Source organism: Silurus aristotelis, assembly GCF_946808225.1.
Source record: "Silurus aristotelis genome assembly, chromosome: 9".
In the NCBI taxonomy this organism is placed as follows: Eukaryota; Metazoa; Chordata; class Actinopteri; order Siluriformes; family Siluridae; genus Silurus; species Silurus aristotelis.
Window position 1 is genome coordinate 26262335 of NC_139582.1, and position 27481 is coordinate 26289815.

General features: G+C 38.0%; 2 long non-coding RNA genes across 2 annotated transcripts; one reads left to right on the forward strand and one right to left on the reverse strand.

Annotated features, from left to right (window-relative positions):
- Positions 1 to 431: 431 nt before the first annotated feature.
- LOC310731255 lies at positions 432 to 3240 on the reverse strand. Its single transcript, XR_014535131.1, has 3 exons — positions 3129 to 3240; positions 981 to 1070; positions 432 to 847 (listed from the first exon to the last, which is right to left on the reverse strand). It is a non-coding gene; the product is annotated as an uncharacterized lncRNA (long non-coding RNA).
- Positions 3241 to 15164: 11924 nt separating this feature from the next.
- LOC310731241 lies at positions 15165 to 24757 on the forward strand. The gene is made up of 4 exons (XR_014535117.1): positions 15165 to 15480; positions 15613 to 15738; positions 20938 to 21052; positions 24583 to 24757. It is a non-coding gene; the product is annotated as an uncharacterized lncRNA (long non-coding RNA).
- Positions 24758 to 27481: the final 2724 nt, after the last annotated feature.

Genomic DNA, 27481 nt, shown 5'->3' on the forward strand with positions numbered 1-27481 from the left:
GACAACTTTTTTATAAGTTCAAGTTTTAAATTGCTTGTATGAAGTATTTATCCCTTGACAGTGTATTACCTGCAGCACAGCACGCTCCCTAATTGGTAATAATTTTAATGTGATCATTAGGGTTATAATCTAGATAGAATAAACAAGTCATGAAGTGGCTACAGAAAAAAATGAATTTGTTTACCGATTTTTACAGATTAGAATTCATAAACAATGTTTCTAATATCTGCAAAAAAAGCTAAAGGAAAAAAAAGTCTGACTTGTCTAATGAGAGCGACGCACTTTTGCAGCAAAAGAGAAAATCTTTTATGATGAGAAATTGCAAATGCAGATTTAGAATTCAGACAATGAGCACACGCAGTGACAAATCAAAACGCTTTAAACACTGCATTCAACAAAAGTGTGTATTTGGTGCCAATCTAATGCAACATCAACAGATCAGCTCTAAAATATAGGACTTTTCAAATGACACTTAAATCATGACACTGGGAATAGAGCTGCCGTCAAGCTGAAGTGACAATTTTGCCCCAAGTACCTGTTAATTTCCAACCGTGCAACAGGACAAGTATGTAAACTAAAAGGTATAAAGTCTTTGGAAAGTTTTTATTTCCCTATTTGCTCTGCATTTATCTGAGACCCAACAAGTACTTCTGAAGCTGTACTGCATGCACAGTAGCTTCTGGGGCATGATAGAGCTGTGGACCTCCCTCGTGTTTTTCAATTGTGAAGATTATCTTTCCACTGAAGAGCGTTGATTCATCTCAAGGTCATACACCAAAGTTTTATCGCAAGTAAATGATCAGACACGGTGGTCCTTCTGCTCCTGGGTCAGCATGGATGAGCTTCTCTGCATCAGATATAGATAACATGTTTTCTAGCTTAGCAATATTTCTAAGGTGAAAAAAGGCTGTTTTTGTAACATGGTTGATACAATTTTGAAAAGACAAGTTGCTGTCTAAAATAACTCCCAGGTCTTCTACCGTTGAAGTAGTAGTTACAGAACATCTGTGTAAATGCAGGTTGAAATGCTGGAGCTTCAGTGTAATGTTTTTTGGGCAGATGAGCAAAATCTGTCAACAGAATTTAATAAAAAGTTATAAGTCATGCAATCTTTTAACTCTAACACAGTTATCCAAGCTAATTGAGCTGTCTCACCTAGTATTGAGATATATAGCTGGGTATCAGCATATTTCCAAAGGGAAGCATGTACAGTGCCTTGTGAAAGTATTCGGCCCCCTTGAACTTTGCGACCTTTTGCCACATTTCAGGCTTCAAACAAAGATATGAAACTGTAATTTTTTTGTGAAGAAACAACAAGTGGGACACAATCATGAAGTGGAACGAAATTTATTGGATATTTCAAACTTTAACAAATAAAAAACGAAAAAATTGGGCGTGCAAAATTATTCAGCCCGCTTAAGTTAATACTTTGTAGCGCCACCTTTTGCTGCGATTACAGCTGTAAGTCGCTTGGGGTATGTCTCTATCAGTTTTGCACATCGAGAGACTGAAATTTTTGCCCATTCCTCCTTGCAAAACAAAAAAATGCTCAGTGAGGTTGGATGGAGAGCATTTGTGAACAGCAGTTTTCAGTTCTTTCCACAGATTCTCGATTGGATTCAGGTCTGGACTTTGACTTGGCCATTCTAACACCTGGATATGTTTATTTGTGAACCATTCCATTGTAGATTTTGCTTTATGTTTTGGATCATTGTCTTGTTGGAAGACAAATCTCCGTCCCAGTCTCAGGTCTTTTGCAGACTCGATCAGGTTTTCTTCCAGAATGGTCCTGTATTTGGCTCCATCCATCTTCCCATCAATTTTAACCATCTTTCCTGTCCCTGCTGAAGAAAAGCAGGCCCAAAACATGATGCTGCCACCACCATGTTTGACAGTGGGGATGGTATGTTCAGGGTGATGAGCTGTGTTGCTTTTACGCCAAACATAACGTTTTGCATTGTTGCCAAAAAGTTCGATTTAGGTTTCATCTGACCAGAGCACCTTCTCCCACATGTTTGGTGTGTCTCCCAGGTGGCTTGTGGCAAACTTTAAACGACACTTTTTATGGATATCTTTAAGAAATGGCTTTCGTCTTGCCACTCTTCCATAAAGGCCAGATTTGTGCAGTATACGACTGATTGTTGTCCTATGGACAGAGTCCCCCCCCCCTTAGCTGTAGATCTCTGCAGTTCATCCAGAGTGATCATGGGCCTCTTGGCTGCATCTCTGATCAGTCTTCTCCTTGTATGAGCTGAAAGTTTAGAGGGACGGCCAGGTCTTGGTAGATTTGCAGTGGTCTGATACTCCTTCCATTTCAATATTATCGCTTGCACAGTGCTCCTTGGGATGTTTAAAGCTTGGGAAATCTTTTTGTATCCAAATCCGGCTTTAAACTTCTCTACAACAGTATCTCGGACCTGCCTGGTGTGTTCCTTGTTCTTTATGATGCTCTATGCGCTTTAAACGGACCTCTGAGACTATCACAGTGCAGGTGCATTTATAGGGAGACTTGATTACACACAGGTGGATTCTATTTATCATTAGTCATTTAGGTCAACATTGGATCATTCAGAGATCCTCACTGAACTTCTGGAGAGAGTTTGCTGCACTGAAAATAAAGGGGCTGAATAATTTTGCACGCCCAATTTTTCAGTTTTTTATTTGTTAAAAAAGTTTGAAATATCCAATAAATTTCGTTCCACTTCATGATTTTGTCCCGCTTGTTGATTCTTCACAAAAAATCTTTACGTTTGAAGCCTGAAATGTGGCAAAAGGTCGCAAAGTTCAAGGGGGCCGAATACTTTCGCAAGGCACTGTATATTGTGAAAAGCAGGGGTCCTAGAACTGAACCTTTGGAACACTATAATTTACTTGCATTAACCTGGATAGCTCTCCATTTAAGTCTACAAAATGGTAAAGATCAGACAGGTAGGATTTAAACCAGCTTAATGCCTGTCCCTGAATGCCTTAATGTAATTTTGTAAGCGATCTAGGAGAAGATCATGATCTATAGTGTCGAATGCAGCACTAAGATCTAGTAAAACTAACAAATGTAGCCTTGTTGGCAACTACACGTTGCCTATTCAAATCACACATGAACATTGCCTAGACTGCTCTTGTACACATACATTAACTTTAGTCTCTCCTCTGTAGGATCAGTGTGACAACATCCTTTTCAACCACAACTTTGGTCTGCCTAACAAGTAGGCACATTGTCAGGCAAATAATGGGGGAACCCACACTGAAAAAAGACAAAAGAAAAGTTAAGATCCCAAAGATTTATTGCATTTCTTACTGAAGTGTTATAATGCAAAGTGATTGCTTACTTACTGTGCTCAATGGGTGAAACAGTCCAAGCTAAGAAAACACACGAGTTATATACAAAATAACAAATAAAAGATTGGACAACGAATGAAACAAACAGAGCAAAAAATATACACACAAACAGAGCAAAAAATATACACGCAAACGACGCTATTGGTGCGAGCCACCTGTGACACAACAGAGGCATACTGACTAACTAACCAAACTGACGCTGTGAAGCTCTCCTTTATAGTCCAAGCCCCGCCCCCACGTGGATTAAACCAACCTGACTAATTAGAGAGGTAAGTATAAGAGATATGTACATATTTACAATAACACATACATATCTATATATAAACATAGCAACACCCCCATTAATACGTTTTTTATACTATAAAATAAACGAATGTATACCGAAGTAACAGGAAAACTAATTATGACAGCATTTTATAATTCCCCTTTTCGTCACACAGTGGACTCGTCGGCTTCCGGTTGAGTCGCGCCTGCGCATCGTAAATCTGTCACTAAAAACACGGCCGCTGGGTGGCGCTTGATTTGGCTGAACGTTTGGGGGAAGAGCAACGTGAAAACCCGATTACACAGACGCTGACAAACACCTAAACACAGTTAAGTATTTACAACATAAAACTAAACTATATAAAAACAAGAGACAATAACAAAATATGAATGTGTTTGTTGTGCGCAGTGTGAATTACTGTCAGGGAATTTGTTATTGGATATTGGTTAAATATGATGCTGCATTTGGAGAGAGAATGAGTTACTTTCTGGAAGCTGTAGTTTAGGTTCAATCAGAACTGGTTTTCAGAACTGGTGCAATGGAGTTAACTGCTGTTTTATGTGAATCACCATTAAAAAAAAAAAAAGAAAATACACAGTTTTTCTAAAGAATCTTTCTCCTGGGATCCCCCCGAATGGGAACAGAGTACGGTGTAGGACAGTTGCCTGTTGATACACAAATTTGTTACCGTGAGGGAGAGTTAGAAATAGACACAGAAGCAGCCTCCTTTGCCCAATACACATCTTTTAAGCATTGCCTCTCTATTTCAGCCTGGAATCTGTACAAATAAAATCCCTATCTGTTCTTGTAGACACCTTCACAATCCCTATCTGGTCCTGTAAACATCATGACCGTGCAATGTGATGTGTATGTTGTCATGAAATGTGCAGTCTGACACTGTGTGTGCAAAGGAAGTAAGTTGCACTGAGAGTACTGTAACAGTAGATGGCAGCAGAGACCACCCACAGAGAGAGAGAGAGAGAGAGAGAGAGAGAGAGAGAGAGAGAGAGAGAGAGAGATGGATGGATGGATGGATGGATGGATGGATAGATAGATGGATAGATATCGATTTTTCAAATGAATTAAATTTATTATTTCTTAGCAAATGGTTTTCTCTCATGGCACATGCTCACATTTGCAACATCAGCAAAAAAAAAAAGAGCAGAAAAACTTTTGCTTCCAGGCTTCAAATTCAAATATTGGCATTGAGGATTACAAACCCGATTCCAAAAAAGTTGGGACACTGTACAAATTGTGAATAAAAAAGGAATGCAATAATGCACAAATCTCATAAACTTATATTTTATTTAAAATAGAATATCGCTAAAATATCAAATGTTGAAATGAAAGTGAGAAAGTGAGTGCATAATAGCATCCAATGATTCAGAGAATCTGGAACAATCTCTGTGTGTAAGGGTTCAAGGTCGGAAAACCATACTGGATGCCCGTAAACTTCGGGCCCTTAGACTGCACTGCGTTACATACAGAAATGCTACTGTAATGGAAATCACAACATGGGCTCAGGAATACTTCCAGAAAACTGTGTCGGTGAACACAATCCACTGTGTCATTCACCTCTATAGGTCAAAAAAGAAGCCATATCTAAACATGATCCAGTGTTTTCTCTGGGCCAAGGCTCATTTAAAATAGACTTTAACTAGAAATTTTAGCAAGATGCACACTCACAGGGAAATGTGGTATTCAAACCTCAAAGGACCAGTTGGACCCTCACATGGTCAATGTGCTCATAGGTATGTTTAGTTCCTGTAAAACATCCCCCTTTTTTATTACTTTGATCTTCTTACATGTAAAGTAATTTAACATTTAAAATTGTTGTACATTATGATACAGTAATTGTGGGCTGGGTATTTGTACTTAAGCACAGTTTATCAGCTTTGTTATACTGTGAAATGTTGTGTAGACCTCATAATGGTTCAGCAAGACTTAATGTTTTTGCTATTTTTCAAAAGAATTATATATAAACTCCTATTCTATATTTTCAGGAATATTTTATATTTCATGTCTAATCATGTTAGAAGTAAGTATTAAAAATGGGTGCAATGTAGAACATTTCCCTTTATCGTCTTGAAAAATTAGAAAATTCAGAGAAATATCATTATTTAATATTATATTTAATACAAAGTAAAAAAAAAAGTGGTAAACTTTGCTTTTGTATTTAAAAAAAATAAACATTTTAGCTGTTTGTGCAGAAGATTATTCAATTAGTAGTATTCGTGAATTAAAGTTTTTGAGTTTTCTAAAACTGTGTGCATTTGATAAAATTCTGAATGGTTTTTTTGTACTAAAGGTGTATAATTGCACTGTATTTTTATATACAATAAAAATATATTAATATAATTCTGAATTATTTATCAAATCTGTTCTGCTAATACAATCCTAGTTATGATGTAAATATACTGGGAACACATTAATTTGAAGCTTAAAATATATTTCAACTGTACTTCAAGTATAGAATGAAAGTATATTATAAATATAATGTAAAGAAGTACACTTAAATGACACTAAATATACATAAAGTTGTTCCATTTTTAACACAAATAAGTATATTAAATTATATTGCAATTACTTTTAAATTTATCTTAATCATAGATTAATTATCATTTAATATACTTGAAGTTGTTCCAAAGTAACACATTTAATATGCACTTAGTATAATATAATAAAAATATAATAAGTGCATCCAAAAAATTACAACTTAAGTATATTTCTTTTTCACCTGGGTGCTTATATGCCTTTCCTGCTATTCCAGTTCAACTTTTATCACACTTTATCCACAACGGTAAATGTTCGTCCTTAAATTAAGCCTGAAAGCAAAGAAAAAAAAATTAAAGCTTACAGCACCTGGTATTTCTGCTCAACTCAGATAAGACGGAAGTACTTTTACTAGGACCACATGCAGCTAGAAGCAAACTTTCCGATTACGTAGCATCTCTGGATGGTGTTTCTGTTTCAGCGTGTACGGCTGTCAAAGACCTTGGGGTTAATATTGACCCTAGTCTTTCCTTTGAGGCTCATGTGAATAATATTACCAGGATCGCCTTAAAAATATTTCTAAAATTAGAAATATGATGTGGTTACAGGATGCAGAAAAATTAGTTCATGCTTTTGTTACATCTAGAATTGACTACTGTAACGCTTTAAGTCAAGTCAAGTTTATTTCTATAGCGCTTTTCACAACAGACATTGTCTCAAAGCAGCTTTACAGAAATCAACAGTCAAGGTGAATGGTGTGTATTTATCCCTGACGAGCAGCCGTGGCGACTGTGGCAAGGAAAAACTCCCTTAGATGACATGAGGAAGAAACCCCGAGAGGAACCAGACTCAAAAGGGGAACCCATCCTCATTTGGGTGACATCAAGAGATTGATCATAAATCTTTCAACAATACAGAACACTGGAGAGTGAGAACTAACATGAGTACTGGAGTATAAGATTATAAGTAATGTTCTTTCTACAGTCTTTGGTATAAAACTAGGAGCTACTGAGCTCAACATTTGTGATCATCACAGATCCAGCATCAGCTTCTCCATGCCAGAGCCTTTAAACACTCCTGGAGGTCCAATGTCAAAACTCCACACATGTAGTGGGATCCAATTGGCACTGGTACGAGTAAGTGCATTAATAAGCTTCAGTTAATTGAGAATGCAGCAGCAAGAGTCCTCACGAGATCTAGGAAATATGAGCACATCACCCCTGTTTTAACAGTCTACACTGCTCCCAATCAAATCTCGCATTGATTATAAAATACTACTACTGATGTATAAAGCACTTAACGCTCTTGCACCGCAGTATCAGAGTGAACTTCTGTACCAGTATGATCCTCCACGCCTACTTAGATCAAAAGGTGCAGGCTATATGTTGGTTTCTCAAATAATGAAGACTACAGCAGGGGACAGATCTTTCTCTTATAAAGCCCCAAAGTTATGGAACAACCTTCCAATCAGTGTTTTGGACTCAGACACAGTCTCAGTGTCCAAGTCGAGGTTGAAAACATATTTATTTAGTCAAATAGATCTGGAGGGAGCATGGATATCGGGTGTTTGGTGAACTGGGATATTTATATTCTGTCGTCCCCTCACTCTCACACGTTCACACAGGTTTGTTGACGGTGGTGTGGGTCGTCTCTTATCCCAGAGATCCCTCATGTCTGTATTACCTTCTGGTTTTCCCTTTTAGTTTTGTTGCCAGAGCGAGTCTTGCCGGAGTCCAAACTGCACAGTGATATTAACTTTCATACAACAATAAAGACACTTAATAATCCATATCCTTCTCTTCCTGTCACCCTCTTCTCTTTCTCTCTCTCTCTCTCTCTCTCTCTCTCTCTCTCTCTCTCTCTCTCTCTCTCTCTCGCTCGCTCTCTCTTTGTCGAGTTAAACATGCTCCTAAGGCTCCAAAGACCACTGTTCCTGCCCCTCTCCCCTCCGTAGATCTACCCACTTCGTTCCAGGTCTGCCTCTGGATGGTGTTCTCTTCGGCTGGAGGCCGCTCTGTGCAGCTTGGGACGGTTTCTCATCAACACCTTGGGTGGTTCAATGAAATTTCGGAGTGAGAGCGGGTGCTTTTGAGGATGGATTGGACTGTGGTTGGTGTCGACAGTCTGCTACATTGACTTGGGACTACTTTTCGCTTCTGGTCATCATCACTGTGCCCCGCGGCATTGTGTATCTGCTATGGATGGACATTCGGTGCAACCCAGATGAGGATGGGTTCCCTCTTGAGTCTGGTTCCTTTCAAGGTTTCTTCCTTATGCCATCTCGGGGAGTTTTTCCATGCCACAGTCGCCACCAGCTTCCTCATCAGGGACAAACTTACTCATAAAGAACATATTCACTTTTTATTACCACATCATCTGTGTAAAGCTGCTTTGAGACAATGTTCATTGTTAAAAGCGCTATACAAATAAAACCAGAATCCAACCATCACAAACCAGCATCCAACCATCACAAACCATCATCCAACCATCACAAACCAGTGTTCAACCAACACAAACCAGCATCCAACCATCACCATAGTTGAAAGAAATTCATCATATTGTAATAGAAAGTTGAGGTTTGTGCAGCCTAAAAGCTTAAAAAAAAATTTCACAACAGACATTGTCTCAAAGCAGCTTTACAGAAATCAACAGTCAAGGCGAATGGTGTTCATTTCTCCCTGATGAGCAGCCGTGGCAACTGTGGCAAGGAAAAACTCCCCTAGATGTCATGAGGAAGAAACCCCGTAGAGGAACCAGACTCAAAAGGGGAACCCATCCCCATCCGGGCGACATCAAGAGTGTGATCATAAATCTTTCAACAATACACAACACTGGAGGGTGGGAACTAACATGAGTACTGAAGTATAAGATTATAAGTGATGTTCTTTCTGCAGTCTTATACAGTCTTTATGGTTAGTAGCTTCTAGTTTTATGAGCTCAGCATTTGTGATCATCACAGATCCAGCATCAGCTTCTCCATGCCAGAGCCTTTAAACACTCCAGGAGGTCCAATGTCAAAACTCCACACATGCAGTGGGATCCAGTTTGCACTGGTACGTCTCAAGATGGTACAGGATGTTTGCGAGTTCGGCATCTACTTCTTCAAAGGTCCGTAATCATTACGAGGTGGGACGTGACTGGAGCTGGAGGAACCTCAGGGTGTCTCGGGATGAGTAGAAAAAGAGAAGCAGTGGAGAGGAATTAGCGTAGCTGCTGTTCATGATATTAACAGCACAAGTTAAAAATGTGCATGTGATCAGATGTTCTGGAGCACAAGCTTATGATGTGAGACGTATGTTATGTGTAGGCTTTGCTAAAAAGATATGTTTTTAATCTGCACTTAAACTGGGAGAGTGTGTCTGAGCCCCGAACACTGTCAGGAAGACTATTCCAGAGTTTAGGAGCTAAAAGTGAGAATGCTCTACCACCTTTAGTGGACTTTGCTATATAGGAACTACTAGAAGTCCAAAGTTTTGAGATCTCAGGGAGCGTGACGGATTGTAGCGTGTTAAAAGACTAGATAGGTACGTTGGAGCCGAACCATTTAGTGCTTTATAAGTAAGAAGTAATAGTTTGTAGTCTATTCAAAACTTAACAGGAAGCCAGTGTAGGGATGATAAGATTGGGGTTATGTGATCATATTTTCTTGATCTAGTAAGAACTCTTGCTGCCGCATTCTGAACTAACTGAAGCTTGTTTAATAATGACGCAGGACATCCACCTAGTAATGCAACATGACACTGTCTGATTGTTTATGGTTTGGTGTAACAGACTTTAAGAAACTTTGAGAAACACATCAACCTGTTTTTTGTTATAGTGTGGCTTTTTCAACCTTCCACTGGTGTATCATTTCCTGGCTCTTTAGCAAATTCCTTTTCTTTTGCCTTCATTTTGCACACAGTTTGAACGGCTCTGCATAAAGGGCTGTGTTGGTCCTTGTTTGGTGATGAAAATGATTTTTCACTGGATTTTTAAAAATTTTTTCATATCTGTTAGTATTAAGATGAGCCCCACTCTGGTTCTCTAAACACATTCCTATGTTGTCTGTTCAGTGTTTATAGGATCTTTATGATGTGAGTATGTCAGGTACACAGAACAGTACACAGTCTTTGTCTGTGCCCACACATCTCTGATTATTATGTTTTCTTACCCAATCAGGAACAGTTTTAGCTCGGGGTTTTTTCCAGTGTGTATATATACTTGTCTGTTATCTGCATTAAACTGAAGAAGAACATATGCACCATTCTGTGTGCTGTGTGATTCTTCCCTGATCAGAAAAGACACCACGGGCATCGTAGATTGTATGGAAAACCTCTCCAACAATGATGATAGAAATCTAACAATATCTGAGTAAAAGAAAGGATGTCGTGTATAAATGTGTGTTGTGATAAAGGTTTTTTAATTTCGCCTTTTTTGTTATAATATTTATTTATTTATATTTTTAATAAAAATGAAGAAATGCGTGCTGCATTAATTGCTCATTAATTAAATGTGTGCTGTTAAAATGAATTTGGGGTAATGTGTTATTAAAGCGTTCATTTTGAAAGTTTTTTCAGTATAAAGGACATTATATAAATGTCAACCAAAAGTCGTTAAGCTTTTTCATGAGCAATTTATACTTTTGCATTTTCTTTGTAGAATCTGTACAAAAACACACAATTTAAAAATTGTCAAAACACCATGGAATTAATTGCAGTTATACCAGAGATCAGAGTAAATTAATAGCAGTTATACCAGAGGTCAGAGTAAATTAATAGCAGTTATACCAGAGATCAGAGTAAATTAATAGCAGTTATACCAGAGGTCAGAGTAAATTAATAGCAGTTATACCAGAGATCAGAGTAAATTAATAACAGTTATACCAGAGATCAGAGTAAATTAATAATAGCAGTTATACCAGAGGTCAGAGTAAATTAATAGCAGTTATACCAGAGATCAGAGTAAATTAATAACAGTTATACCAGAGATCAGAGTAAATTAATAGCAGTTATACCAGAGATCAGAGTAAATTAATAGCAGTTATACCAGAGGTCAGAGTAAATTAATAATAGCAGTTATACCAGAGATCAAAGTAAATTAATAACAGTTATACCAGAGATCAGAGTAAATTAATAACAGTTATACCAGAGATCAGAGTAAATTAATAGCAGTTATACCAGAGGTCAGAGTAAATTAATAACAGTTATACCAGAGATCAGAGTAAATTAATAGCAGTTATACCAGAGGTCAGAGTAAATTAATAGCAGTTATACCAGAGGTCAGAGTAAATTAATAATAGTTATACCAGGTCCCCTGGTGGTCTAGTGGTTAAGATGCAGCGCTCTCACCGCTGCGACCCGGGTTCAATTCCCGGTCAGGGAACCATCCCCAGCCACTCTTAGTGCCGGTCCCAAGCCCGGATAAATTGGGGAGGGTTGCATTAGGAAAGGCAACCAGCGTAAAACATGTGCCAAATCAAACGTGCGGAGGATCCGCTGTGGCGACCCCTAACGGGAGAAGCCGAAAAGAAAGTTTATACCAGAGATCAGAGTAAATTAATAGCAGTTATACCAGAGATCAGAGTAAATTAATAGCAGTTATACCAGAGATCAGAGTAAATTAATAGCAGTTATACCAGAGGTCAGAGTAAATTAATAGCAGTTATACCAGAGATCAGAGTAAATTAATAACAGTTATACCAGAGGTCAGAGTAAATTAATAGCAGTTATACCAGAGATCAGAGTAAATTAATAGCAGTTATACCAGAGGTCAGAGTAAATTAATAGCAGTTATACCAGAGGTCAGAGTAAATTATTAATTGCAGTTATACCAGAGGTCAGAGTAAATTATTAATAGCAGTTATACCAGAGATCAGAGTAAATTAATAGCAGTTATACCAGAGATCAGAGTAAATTAATAGCAGTTATACCAGAGGTCAGAGTAAATTATTAATTGCAGTTATACCAGAGATCAGAGTAAATTAATAGCAGTTATACCAGAGGTCAGAGTAAATTATTAATAGCAGTTATACCAGAGGTCAAAGTAAATTAATAATAGTTATACCAGAGGTCAGAGTAAATTATTAATAGCAGTTATACCAGAGGTCAGAGTAAATTATTAATAGCAGTTATACCAGAGGTCAGAGTAAATTAATACACTGTAAAAATGATTAAGAGTTTTAGTCAGGTGAACAAGTAAAATCATGTCCTGTCAACTTGCAGTGCCGCACTACACAACTGGTTGAGTTCTAACAACCTCGACTTGATGGGAAATGGAAAACTTTAAATAACCAGTTCATATAACAACAAAACATAGGTTCTATTTATTTTTTATCTGTAATGCGCATGTGCCAGAAACTCTTCGTCATTATAAAGTAATATTTTAACGAAGTGGAGACACGCCATCCGCCATTTTCTGCACCGGAAGTTGCTGATCATGCCAGAAAAGATGAAGGAGCCCGCGATTACAGATGAACTTTATTCACTGCAAATAATGAAATGAGTAAGTATTTTTTCTTTAATGTTAATTTAGACTTGTTTTGTTAGCGCTCACCGTCCGCGTTTTGATTTAAGTCAATCACATGTTGCGAACTTCATTAATACTGAATACAGATCACTGAAGTAACACCTGCTGTGCTGAGCATGTTCTAGTTTAAGCTTTATGAGCTTAATCCTCGTCTCTGTAAAAAGGTAATGGAGACTAGTTTAATTTATAAGACTATAAGAAAAAAATCTGTTTGCCCATCAGAACACTATGTTTCCAAGATAACGATGATATTATTATTGAACTGAAGTTATGATTACAAATGTCTTTAATTGTATTTTAATGGGACGATAGAAACAACTTCGTTATTTGAGGAGGTAAAAGAAGTGGTGAAATTTTTTTTTTTTTTTTATCGTTTCATTGAAACGAACTGTCGGAAAGAACCGACTCTGGATCTGACCCTGGACGTGATGATTCGTTAATCGGATGTCATTATCGTTTTGATTAAAGAAACACAGAATGATCAGTAATATTCGAAGCACCGCCGACACTCCAGATTTGTGTTTAATGAGAAATATGCATTTTTATTTATACATGGTTGCAACAACATTTAGTTCAAATTTGTTTTTATATTATAAAAATGCTTGATTGACTTGTGTTTCTTAAAACATAAAATCAGTTGGTAATTTAAAAAAACTTTATTCATTCACTCTCGCTTATCCGTAATTCGGGTCGTGGGGGCAGCAGTCTAAGCAGGCCCCCGCCTTCGACTGCTGCCCAATCCTCACAGCACCGTCCCTTACGGTCCCTCCTGCAGGTGGTGAGCCCACGGGAAGGCGGCCCCACGTCATTCCGACGTCACGGGCCTTGATATTTCCCTCGTAAGGGACCCCCGGAGCATAGAGGGTTAAGGGCCTTGCTCAAGGGCCCAAGAGTGGCAGCTTGGCGATACCGGGGCTTGAACCCCAGACCTTCCGATCGGCAACCCAGCGCCTTAACCGCTGGAGCCACCACTCCCCCTAAAAAAAACTTGAATTTAAAAATTAAGGACTGATCGTTTGAGGAACATACATACATCTGAGCACGTGCAAACGGTGTCTTCTGTATAGCTAACTTGCGTGTTGATCTTGCATTAATGTAACGTCACAACTTTTTCTAGTTTAATAATCACATCATTAAACTTTTTATCATCTATGAAGCCCTGAAGAATCATGAAATGTAGAAACATTTTCAGCTAATAAAAGCTTTATTTACAGTGTTGCTTAATTTCATAATGCCAGCAATATCATCACTATAATATTCAATGTATCACCCAGTCATAGAAATAGTGTTTATACTTTTTTCCTCATTGTATTTGGTAAGTAAGATGTTCAGTGAATATTTCTGTGTTTAACGTGTATGTGTACTTTGATGGAGTTTGACTTCACTGTTTTTTTTATTTGCAGGATCAGTACAGTGCAAGTGGAGTGGAAGCACAACTCCATATCAATGAGGTGGTGTTGCAAGATTTGTAGATTTTCTTCATCCAACCAGCATGCCCTAATCACACATTACAAGCTGAGACACTGCCATCAGGCAAGTCACTCTCCACTCCCATGCATCTATAAAGATTGTGTATGCACATTTAGTAAACATTGTAAACATACATTCTCTTTGTATGATGAAAACATAAAAATGGCACTTTTTGTTTAGAATAAAGTTTGTATTTGCTACTAGATTAATATCAAACCTCATTGGTTCTTTTGATCAAATGTTGTGACACAAGAACAACTGAGGTTTGATGTATTATGTCATGGTAACATAAACATTGATATGATTGGTTTATTACACAAAGTTATCTTAAAATTTTTTTTTTTTTAAATGGCAACATGAGTGATCCACTACTTTTACAGAATTCTTTGCTTTTTAGAGCTAATCAGCCTAGCCACTATTCATTAAAATTTTATGGAATGAAAATCTTTGCATGTGTTTGGCATCTTGGTGAGAAAATGACAATTATCTTTGGTAACCTATCCTTTAAAATCTTTACATTGTTGTTACATCCCCAATGAATTTAAGGCATGGATACTCAATCCTGCTCCTGGGGAGCCAAGATCCTGCAAAGTTTAGCTTCAACCCCAATTAAACACACCAAATCTGCTAATCAAGGTGTTCAGGATCACTTCATACTTTCAAGCAGGTGTGTTGAACCAGGTTGGAGTTAAACTCTACAATACATTTTTCCTCTCCAGGAGCAGCATTAGACACCCCTGATTTAAGTGACATGAATGTGTTCATTCATTCATTCATTCATTTTCTCCCGCTTATCCGGGATCTTAATTCGGGTCGCGGGGGCAGCAGTTTAAGCAGGCCCCCGCCTGCTGCCCAATCCTCACAGCACCGTCCCTTACGGTCCCTCCTGCAGGTGGTGAGCCCACGGGAAAGACCCACGTCACGGACCTTGATATTTCATATTTCCCTCGTAAGTGACCCCCGGAGCATAGAGGGTTAAGGGCCTTGCTCAAGGGCCCAAGAGTGGCAGCCTGGCGATACCGGGGCTTGAACCCCAGACCTTCCGATCGGCAACCCAGCGCCTTAACCGCTGGAGCCACCACTCCTCCTCGACATGAGTGTGTTACACTATTAAATCTTATTTTGGTGAACAAAAAGTTAACAAACAACTGTTGTTGCACACATCATTGTTGATTTATTAACAATAAAAGTATACAAGTGTAAATGTGCACATTTTCATTTTTTTCAAAAGCATCAAAGAACGAGGGAGGGGGAGAAATGATAAAGAAAAACAAAGGATTGAAAGATTAAAGCTAGTACTTTAACCATTATATATTTTACAGACAATAAAGCAAAAGATGAGGACAGCAGCATTGCTGGGTCTGCCATGGTACATGCGAGAGACTCCTTCAAAATTCATGAAGATATGCGAGGTAAGCTAAAACATGTGAGGAAAAAAACAGGGAAAATTGACCATTAGATCTCTCAATTTGCAGGGGACTGGGACTGTATTTGTGTCATTGCTTTTAAGTAATAATACCTTGTTTTGTTTACATGCTATAAAGCCCAGTGACTGTGAAGAGGATGTGATCCAGGGTTTGGTGATTGGAATTCTTGTGGTGGTGGAAAATGTGATGGAACCTCTCCCAGCATTCTACAATGACGTTGCCCTGGTGATTGAGGAAGAAGTGGTAATGCGTCACCTGACTGATATACCTAATGCTTTTCTGAACCTGATGGGCTTGGTGTATGCATTAAATCTTGACTATCCAAAGGAACTAAAATTCCCTTTTAAAGTGATACAGCAGCTGTTTATTGGAGTTGGATCAGACTCTTGCACCGCAAAAGTTCACTCTTTGAAGACTAAGTTGATGCGGTAAGACAGAAAACAAACAAAACACTTTTTTTCCATTTGGCTACTGTTTAATGGTTGTACTGGTTTAAAGTGTAAGAGCATTGTTGTTTTTAGATCTCATTGTTTTAAGTGGGAAATTGGGATTCTTGAAATCCTTTTAAACTGACTGTTTTCTTGTTCGCTTGTACTGCTTCCTCTTTCCTTGGTTTTTACTATGATTGGGAATTAAAGACAGTTTTTGAACAGTTGAATGTGAAGTTTAACACGGCTTATTGTGAATTATTCATGTACACTTGTTCTTGCAATGAATATATCTGATGACAAGGAGAGGTATTTGTACTATTTTGGCTGGAGGATGTGGGTCTGTGCATACAGAAGTTTGCGCCTGTTTGTGTAAGCTGTGTACAGTGAGGAAAATAAGTATTTGAACACCCTGCTATTTTGCATGTTCTCCCACTTAGAAATCATGGAGGGGTCTGAAATTGTCATCGTAGGTGCATGTCCACTGTGAGAGACATAATCAAACAAAAAAAATCCAGAAATCACAATATATGATTTTTTAACTATTTATTTGTATGATACAGCTGCAAATAAGTATTTGAACACTTGTCTATCAGCTAGAATTCTGACCCTCAAAGACCTGTTAGTCTGCCTTTAAAATGTCCACCTCCACTACATTTATTATCCTAAATTAGATGCACCCGTTTGAGGTCGTTAGCTGCATGAAGACACCTGTCCACCCCATACAATCAGTAAGAATCCAACTACTAACATGGCCAAGACCAAAGAGCTGTCCAAAGACACTAGAGACAAAATTGTACACCTCCACAAGGCTGGAAAGGGCTACGGGGAAATTGCCAAGCAGCTTGGTGAAAAAAGGTCCACTGTTGGAGCAATCATTAGAAAATGGAAGAAGCTAAACATGACTGTCAATCTCCCTTGGACTGGGGCTCCATGCAAGATCTCACCTCGTGGGGCCTCAATGATCCCAAGGAAGGTGAGAAATCAGCTCAGAACTACACAGGAGGAGCTGGTCAATGTCCTGAAAAGAGCTGGGACCACCGTTTCCAAGGTTACTGTTGGTAATACACTAAGACGTCATAGTTTGAAATCATGCATGGCACGGAAGGTTCCCCTGCTTAAACCAGCACATGTCCAGGCACGTCTTAAGTTTGCCAATGACCATTTGGATGATCCAGAGGAGTCATGGGAGAAAGTCATGTGGTCAGATAAAACCAAAATAGAACTTTTGGTTCATAATTCCACTAAACGTGTTTGGAGGAAGAAGAAGAATGAGTACCATTCCAAGAACACCATCCCTACTGTGAAGCATGGGGGTGGTAGCATCATGCTTTGGGGGTGTTTTTCTGCACATGGGACAGGGCAACTGCACTGTATTAAGGAGAGGATGACCGGGGCCATGTATTGCGAGATTTTGGGAAACAACCTCCTTCCCTCAGTTAGAGCATTGAAGATGGGTCGAGGCTGGGTCTTCCAACATGACAATGACCCGAAGCATACAGCCAGGATAACCAAGGAGTGGCTCTGTAAGAAGCATATCAAGGTTTTGGCGTGGCCTAGCCAGTCTCCAGACCTAAACCCAACAGAGAATCTTTGGAGGGAGCTCAAACTCCGTGTTTCTCAGCGACAGGTCAGAAACCTGACTGATCTAGAGAAGATCTGTGTGGAGGAGTGGGCCAAAATCCCTCCTGCAGTGTGTGCAAACCTGGTGAAAAACTACAGGAAACATTTGACCTCTGTAATTGCAAACCAAGGCTCCTGTACCAAATATTAACATTGACTTTCTCAGGTGTTCAAATACTTATTTGCAGCTGTATCATACAAATAAATAGTTAAAAATCATACATTGTGATTTCTGGATATTTTTTTTTTTAGATTATGTCTCACACAGTGGACATGCACCGACGATGACAATTTCAGACCCCTCCATGATTTCTAAGTGGGAGAACTTGCAAAATAGCAGGGTGTTCAAATACTTATTTTCCTCACTGTATATGTGAAGGTTTTTCTTGTCTAGTGTTTTTATATCTTTGTAAGAGAATTCTTCATGTCTGTGTTTTTGGATGCAGTGTATCTGTTTAAAAAAGAAATGCTGAGAGTTTGAATTTTGCAGTTGTGTTGATTTCATAAAAAAATCTGGTTAGATTTCCTGAACTACTTGTCAAACCAAAGTCCAGTAAACTCACAGTTATGTTGAGGAAAAATTACTATTTTATGTCAATTAGACTCGATCTATTGTTGTGAAAACATGAAAAATGATGTTTTACCAATAGGTTTTTCAGCTGCTTTAACTAAAGATTTGAAATGCTCATTAATTGATTCAGACCGGTGGCTTAATAATTTCAACAAATGAATAAAAGTTGAGTAAACTTAACACCTAATGTGCTAAACTTAACTGAGTCAATGCAACAAGATGACTTGACTAAGTCAAGTTGTGTCAACAAATCCTTTTTTACAGTGTAGGACCACATGCAGCTAAAAGCAGACTTTCTGATTACGTAGCATCTCTGGATGGTGTTTCTGTTTCAGCGTGTACGGCTGTCAAAGACCTTGGTGTGATTATTGACCCGAGTCTTTCCTTTGAGGCTCACGTGAATAATATTACCAGGATCGCCTTCTTTTACTTTGGAAATATTGCTACAATTAGAAATATGTCGTCGTTACAGGATGCAGAAAAACTAGTTCATGCTTTTGTTACTTCTAGATTAGACTACTGTAACGCTTTACTGTCTGGGTGTGTGAGTAAGTGCATTAATAAGCTTCAGTTAGTTCAGAATGCAGCAGCAAGAGTCCTCACGAGATCTAGGAAATATGACCACATCACACCTGTTTTAACAGTCTACACTGGCTCCCAATCAAATCTCGCATTGATTATAAAATACTACTGACGTATAAAGCACTTAACGCTCTCACGCCGCAGTATCTGAGTGAACTTCTGTACCAGTATGATCCTCCAACCCTACTTAGATCAAAAGGTGCTGGCTATCTGTGGGTATACATCATAAAAATGCAGGTTTAGAGTGATTTTGCCTTTACTTTTCTCATAAACTGCAAAGTAAATATCTTGAAATGTAATAAAATAATAGACAGGGAGAGTCTAAATAAGAATTATTTAAAAGATTGAGCAAACCTAGAAAGCAAAATGATTAATTAAGATTTGTATATGTGACATGATTGAAAATGCACTGATGCTTTGAGTGATTTTGCCTTTACTTTTCTCCAAAACTCCACAGTAAAATGAATTGAAATTTGAAATAAGAATATAATAAACAGAGAGACTCTAAATGAAAGTTATTTAAAAGATTGAGTAAACCTAAAGATTTTTGAATATTTGAATATGGTGAATAAAATTCATTGATTTTTCTGTTTCTTAACGGAAACGCCGTTCTGAAGCATCTTTACGTGTGTTTTGACCGCTCCCACCACCCGTACCGTACATGTACGATTAGACGCGCAACACTAAGTGTGGCTCCTTAATCGTGTATTTTCAAGATGTGGCCTTAACCTCAGTGTGGAAAAGCGACTGCTCCGAAGCTGCTGCTTTTCAGCTGATACACACTGTGTGGTCAAAAGTATTTGAATGTGAATATATTGTGGTCTTATCGAGTCAGATGTGGTTCATTCACTATTTATGCTGAGAACCTGCATGAAGGTGGTACTAAATGTATTAAATGTACCATTTACATGTTACAACTCAACTTGCTCTGACCTTAAATCAGGCTCTAAACTGTAGCAGTTCCTCCTCCACCCACACGGGGGAGACTCCTCCATGGAAGTTACGCTGAGTTACAGGAAGTTATGCTGGGTTTCTGTAGGTTCTGTAGGTGGACGATTTATTGCATCTCATGTAAAAATTGCAGTAGCAGTTCTACAGAATTTACGTCTCAATGAGAGAAAAAGCTCAGCTTTAGTAACTCATCCTGCTGTTTTAATCAAAAGATTTCAATAAAAAGAGAATCTCAGCATCTCCAACTAGAAATACAATGTGGATTCTGTTCCGGTTCATACAGCAGGTGATGGAACTCATCATCAGTTTGCATGTTAATGAGCCGGATGAAGCATTTATTCATTAGTTATTTATCCAGTTATCATCTGTTTACCTGTTATTTCAACAAAACCAGATTTTCTCCTGCAAACCAAGTTCAAGAAAATGCTACAAGGAATTGACTCCCATGTCGTGTTTGCTGGACTTTAGAATGTAATACTTTATTGCACTGAGGTGCTTTAGTACCTAAAGGTCTACATTTAATCATATTTATGATTTTATAATAATAATTTTTATTTTTATTATATGCAGATTTACACATATATGAAACCTAAAGAGATAAAATGATTAAATTCCCAATAATTAGTTTGATTAAATGTTATACAATCAGCACATCCTCATCAAAGCATGAAACATTCATAAGTCCCACAAAAAAATAAAAAGTAAAATAAAATAAAATAATAATAATAATAATAAAAATACTGACACTGCCCTCTAGTGGCCCTGTCACGACTTTCTTTTTACTTAATTCTGTACAAATATTATTAATGGTGTTTTGTTGTCTAGTTATATGTGATGCTGATCTTTTACAAAGCAAGATATTTTTCTTAATAATATTAAACTGTCAATCTAAAACTGTTTACTGTTTTACATGTTTAATTTTTAAGCTGCATTTTTGTGATATAAATAAATAAAACAGAAGTTAAATAAAGCTGATTAAAATTAATGTAATAAATAATGTAGAAATAACGAGTACAGATTTAATAACATTGAAACAATTTATTTTGTCTAAAAGATTTGATATAAAATCCAGTCTTTATGGTGAGAACCTGCATGACATTAGTATTAAATGTATTAAAAGTATCATCTACATGCAAGAACTGAATCAAACATGTTAGAATCCAATGAAAACTTGATCAAACCTTAAATCAGACTCTGAACTGTACGAATGCTATTTGTTCTGTTATTGAACTAGAAACAGTGAATGTTGAGATGTTTGGGAACTGATTATCGTCTGTATATATGCAGGTCAGGGGTTTTTTCATGCTGGAACACCGTTCATTACAATGAGACGATGATGTAAGATGACGAGCCAAACCACGGAGACGAAGCTGACTGAGGTGAACCCCTCAAACTAAGTCAAGTCAAGTCAAGTCAAGTTTATTTGTATAGCGCTTTTCACAACAGACATTGTCTCAAAGCAGCTTTACAGAAAACAACAGTGAAGGTGAATGGTGTGCGTTTGTCCCTGATAAGCAAGCCGTGGCGACAGTGGCAAGGAAAAACTCCCTTAGATGATATGAGGAAGAAACCTTGAGAGGAACCAGACTCAAAGGGGAACCCATCCTCATATGGGTGACATCAAGAGTTTGGTCATAAATCTTTCAACAATACAGAACAATTTGTGATCATCATAGATCCAGCATCAGCTTCTCCATGCCAGGGCCTTTAAACACTCAGCATCTACTTCTCCATGATCATCCATAGGTCCATAATCTTCACGAGGTGGGACGTGACTGGAGCTGGCCAAACCTCAGGATGCCTCGGGATGGGGAGAGAAAGAGAAGCAGTGGAGAGGAATTAGCGTAGCTGCTGTTCATGATATTAACAGCACAAGTTGATAATGTGCATGTAATCATATATTCTGGAGCACAAGGTTATTATGTGATGTGTGTTATGTATGTTATGTGTAGGCTTTGCTAAAAAGATATGTTTTTAATCTACACTTAAACTGGGAGAGTGTATCTGAACCCCGAACACTGTCAGGAAGACTATTCCAGAGTTTAGGAGCTAAATGTGAAAATGCTCTACCGCCTTTAGTGGACTTTGCTATTCTAGGAACTACTAGAAGCCCAGAGTTTTGAGATCTCAGGGAGCATGACGGATTGTAGCGTGTTAAAAGACTGGATAGATACATGGGAGCCAAACCATTTAGTGCTTTATAAGTGAGTAGCAGTAGTTTGTAGTCTATTCGAAACTTAATAGGAAGCCAATGTAGGGACGATAAGATTGGGGTTATATGATCGTATTTTCTTGATCTAGTAAGAACTCTTGCTGCCGCATTCTGAACTAACTGAAGCTTGTTTATTAATGATGCAGGACATCCACCTAGTAATGCATTACAGTAGTCTATTCTAGAGGTCATAAACGCATGGACGAGCTTCTCTGCATCAGATATAGATAACATATTTCTTAGCTTAGAAATATTTCTAAGGTGAAAGAAGGCTGTTTTTGTAACTTGATTGATGTGATTTTTAAAAGATAAGTTGCTGTCTAAAATAACTCCCAGGTCTTTTACCGTTGAACTAGTAGTTACAGAACAACCGTCTAAATGCAGGCTGAGATGCTGGAGCTTCTGTGTACTATTTTTTGGGCCGAAGAGCAAAATCTCTGTTTTATCAGAATTTAATAGCAGAAAGTTATGGGTCATCCAATCTCTTATTTCTTCAACACATTTAGTTATGCGAGCTAATTGAGCTGTATCGCCTGGTTTGGATGAAATATATAGCTGGGTATCATCAGCATAACAATGGAAGCTAATTCCATGCCTTCTAATTATATTTCCTAATGGAAGCATGTATATTGTAAAAAGCAGGGGTCCTAGAACTGACCCTTGTGGCACGCCATAATTTACTAGCATTATCCTGGATAGCTCTCCATTTAAATCTACGAAATGGTAACGATTGGACAGGTAGGATTTAAACCAGCTTAATACCTGTCCCTGAATACCGATGTAATTCTGTAAGCGATCGAGGAGAAGATCATGATCTATAGTGTCGAACGCAGCACTAAGATCTAGTAAAACTAATAGGGAGATGTAGCCTTGGTCTGAAGCTAAAAACAGGTCATTAGTGATTTTAACTAGAGCAGTTTCTGTGCTATGATGGGGCCTAAAACCTGACTGAAACTCTTCAAAGATATTGTTCTCCTGCAAGTGGTTACATAACTGGGCAGCGACAATCTTTTCTAAAATCTTAGACATAAATGGGAGATTTGAAATTGGTCTGTAATTCGATAGCGTGTTTGGATCCAGATTAGGTTTTTTAATGAGGGGCTTAATAACTGCTAACTTGAGGGATTTAGGGACATGACCTAACGATAGTGAGGAGTTAATAATATTGAGAAGAGGCTCACCAGCTGTATATAACACTTTCTTCAGTAGTTTAGTGGGAATTGGATCTAACTGACATGTTGTTGATTTAGCTTTCATAATAGCATCATACAGCTCTTCCTGTCCTATACATGTAAAACAGTGTAGTTGTGGGGTTGTAAGTACGATTGTGTCGGGAGATGCTGTCAGAGGTTGAACTGCCACAATTGTTTTTCTAATGTTATCTATTTTTTCAGTGAAGAAATTCATAAAGTCTTCACTACTAAACTGTGATGGAACACATTTTTCAGATCCCTGATTTGTTGTTAATTTAGCGACTGTACTGAAAAGGAACCTGGGATTGTTTTTGTTATTTTCTATGAGTTTGCTCAGGTGTTTAGCTCTAGCAGCTTTTAGCGCCTGTCTGTAGCTAAGCATACTGTCTTTATACGCAATTCTAAATACCTCCAATTTAGTTTTCCTCCATTTTCTCTCCAGATTACGTGTTGTTCTCTTTAGGGCATGCGTATGACTATTATACCAAGGTGCAGGTGCTTGTTCTCGAACCTTTTTTAACTGGATGGGGGCAACAGTGTCTAAAGTGCTAGTGAGGATAAGGTCTATGTTGTTCGCCATCTCATCAAGATGATCAGCAGTTATGGGTTTAATGTGAAACTGAGATAAATCAGCCAGGTTATTTATGAATCTGTCCTTAGTGGTTGGAATAATAGTCCTACCAAGTCGATACCGTGGTGAAACACGGTTAATCTGCTCTACCGGTAGTGTGTACAGTAGGAGATAATGGTCTGTGATGTCATCACTCTGGGGTAAAATATCTATATCAGTGACGTCTGCTCCGTAGGATATTATTAAGTCTAGTGTGTGGTTAAAACGGTGGGTTGGTCTGGTGACGTTTTGTTTAACTCCAAAAGAGTTTAGTAAATCAACAAATGATAATCCTAGGGCATCGTTTGCATCATCTACATGAATATTAAAATCTCCTACAAGCAGCACTTTATCAAAACTGATCAAGAGGTCTGAGAGAAAACAAGCAAACTCATGAAGAAAATCAGCGTAGGGCCCTGGGGGTCTGTACACGGTGACCAGAGCGAGTTTTCTATGCATGTCTGAAAGTGCAATTTTAAGAACGAGCACTTCAAATGATTTAAAGCTGAATCCTAATCTCTGACAAACATTAAAAGAAGCACTATAAATGGTTCCTACACCCCCCCCCCCCCCCCCCACGACCAGTCTGACGGGGCTCATGCTTATAAACATATCCTGAAGGTGTAGACTCGTTTAGACCCATATAATCACCTGGTTTAATTCAGGTCTCAGTGAGACAGAGTGCATCGAGATTATTATCTGTGATCATCTCATTTACAGTCAGTGCTTTGGGTGCAAGTGATCTAATGTTTAAAAGACCGAACTTTAGAACTTTGTTGTGTTTGTTTATCTGGCATTTTTCAGTTTTAACTGCAATAAGATTATTTCTGGATCTTGTGTATGTAATTCTTGGTTTTACTACCCGAGGAATAGATACGGTTTCTATAAACTGGGCTGTGTGTGAACTTGTAACCCAGGAACAGAGAAGGAACTTTCTGACCAGCTGCTGGTTTTGCACAAACAGAACAAAAGTTTCTTTTTCTTGAGAGAGACTGCTGAAAGAAATATTTTTAAGGAGACAGAATGTTTTATGTTACAGATTTTTCTAGAACTGTGGAATCGAGTCATTTACCAGTGAATCTTTTGATTCAGACTCAATTAAACGAACACTGTTGCTAACATTATTATCAGATTTATTATTATTGTTATTACTAACACATTATTAGATATTACCTTCGATATAATGAAGTTTTATAGGAAACATTATAACTAAATGAACAATTTCCTATGTTATAAGTTATAATTATCTCATTCATACAACTGAGCAGTTGAGGGCCCATGATAGCAGCTCCAACAGACATTTAGTTGAATCTTCTGAGGAGAAGTGGGTTCCACACACCAGCCATCCACCAGAAAAGAGGTTCAAGCAGTCTCCAAACTCAGCACCTGTTTCAGCTCTACCAGTAAGAGTGAGAGACAGAAAATCCCAGTCTTCACTGGTTTTATCCCCCAACACAGCTGAAGAGAGGTGGAATCAGGATTTTACACCCCAGTCTGTAGACCATCTGTCATAGCACTTGTTGATGAGAAGATGTTGGGAACGGGCTACAAACTGTTCGTTGACGACTTCTACACAAGTCCAGCACTGTTTAGAGATCTCCTAAAAAATTATATCTGAGCATGTGGGAAAATTCAGTCCACAAACCCTCAAACCATCAGCAACAAGCTTCTGAAAAAAAAAGCTCCTCGAGGCCTCATCACTGGCTGAGAGAAGAGGATGTGCTGTTTGTAGAATGGAAGGATAAAAGGAAGGTCCAGATGTGCTCCATCATTCACAGAGGCACTGAAGGAAGCATTGTGCTACTTTTACTTTCATTACTTTCTTCTTCTACTGTTTTTCTAATGTTCAAATACCAGTCCTTTGCTTATTGTGTGAATGTTATTATTCCCAGTACATTTGGTTATCAGGCTGCTTTTCCTCAAACAGACGGAGGGAGAAAAGGACTACACCCAGTCTCAGAATAATGTTTATAGGAATCTCGTTTTTATTGTATTTTCTTCAAAGATGAAATATAAACAATCAGACTTTTAACCCATCACTATTCTGGATTGTTTCAGGACCAAATTCATGTATTTATATATAAAAAAAATAAATAATGTTTTATGACATACACATTTTTTTCTAAGGAACTTCAGCATCTTTGGATGATGTAAAGCCCAATGTGTCTTCTTTCAAAAGAGATGTAAATTGTGTATGTAGCACACTGTTGTCAGGAACTTTTACCATTGAAAGTCAGGAAGGTCATTTTCAGCTGTGAGGCCCAAAAGTGGGGCTGAAACCGAACAGGGTTCAAGAAACCGGGTTTATTTTCATATAAGTAACAGTATTTAGTTCAGTAAACTTAAGTTGATTTAAAGGAGAATTCAGTGCTGTTTAGTTCAGTAAAGTCTTCATTTAATCCAAAACTATTCGATTCATTAAGTTCAATTATCCTCAAATTAATATTTTTACATTCAATAAAAACAAATCATCCAGTTTTCATTGATGTTTATTTATTGAATAATGCATTTAATAAACAATTGGTTTCACTCAGAATGACGTTTTTTTTTTTTTTTTTATAAAACTCATTTGAAGCATATAGTTTTACAATAAATACAATAAACAGCATTTTGCCTAAAATACTCACATACAGGTTTTATAATAATCCCAAATTAAACTGGAATTTTTTTTTTCAAAACTTCTGCACCAGTCGTTTAAAACAAAACCAATATAGAAACATTTATTCCAGTTCATAAATCCTATTAAACATGCAGCATTGAACATGAACTTCCAGCAGATGAACATCTCATAATACTGTCTGGCAGTGAGAAATGTACAGGTTGTTTTTACTCCATACACATGAACTTACTTTGATCAGAAACACAATCATACTCCAAATCAATTAATCAATAAAGTCAATAAAAGAATCCCAAACTGCTGTGTGTCTTGTCCTCGCTATTAATGACGTCATTAGAGCTCCACTACTTCTAATTACCTGCTGTGACAGTGAGCTCTAATACACATCACACTGCCACCTACTGGTCATTTATGATTCTGCAACATTCATAGAGTCACTCCGGTCAACTTCCGGTTCTCAACTCGGATTCACTCGCTTTATACACAGTTTACAGCCGTTTTTATCTTATTAATGACTGTAATATCGCTCTTCTCTCAGGAACAACAGAAAAGCTGTGAAGACATGATATTTTATCCGATCTTTACCTCTGTAATGTGCGCATGCGCATAGTGCGGTTAAGCGAGACCGGGTTACGTCACAGACGGAGGGCGGGGCATCTCCCTGTGACGTCACAGTAAGGCAACGTCTATAATTGGGAACGCGTCTCTGTTTCTCTCATTTCCGAGGTTTTTGCGTGTGAGTAAAGAGGCATAAACATGGAGCTCTTCAGAAGGTTGAGAAAGTTTTTTCAAAGCAGAAGAACAAAGAAAACTAAGCAGATTGCTGAAATGAAGGAGAAGCTGGAACACATGGAGAAAGTAATAAAAGACTTGGATGCATTTTCTCTTCTAATGATAGAGAAGATAACAGAAGAGAAAGAAGAGAAAGCCATTCTTCTACAGACGGTGCAAAAGCTGGAGGCTACTTTGGCTTTTGAGTGAAAGCAGCAGGAACAGGACATAACTGAGAGAAGCCAGAGCTGGGCGAGAGAACACAAACAACTGGAGGAACGTGTTGCTCAGCTTAAATTTATTTTGGAGCAGACCACCATGGAGCTCCAGTCTTCCCTGGAAATCAATGAGGAACTGGAGAAAACTGTAGAATGTGAAAGAGAGAGCTGGAGGAGAGAACAAAAGAAAGTGGAGGAACATGTTGCTCA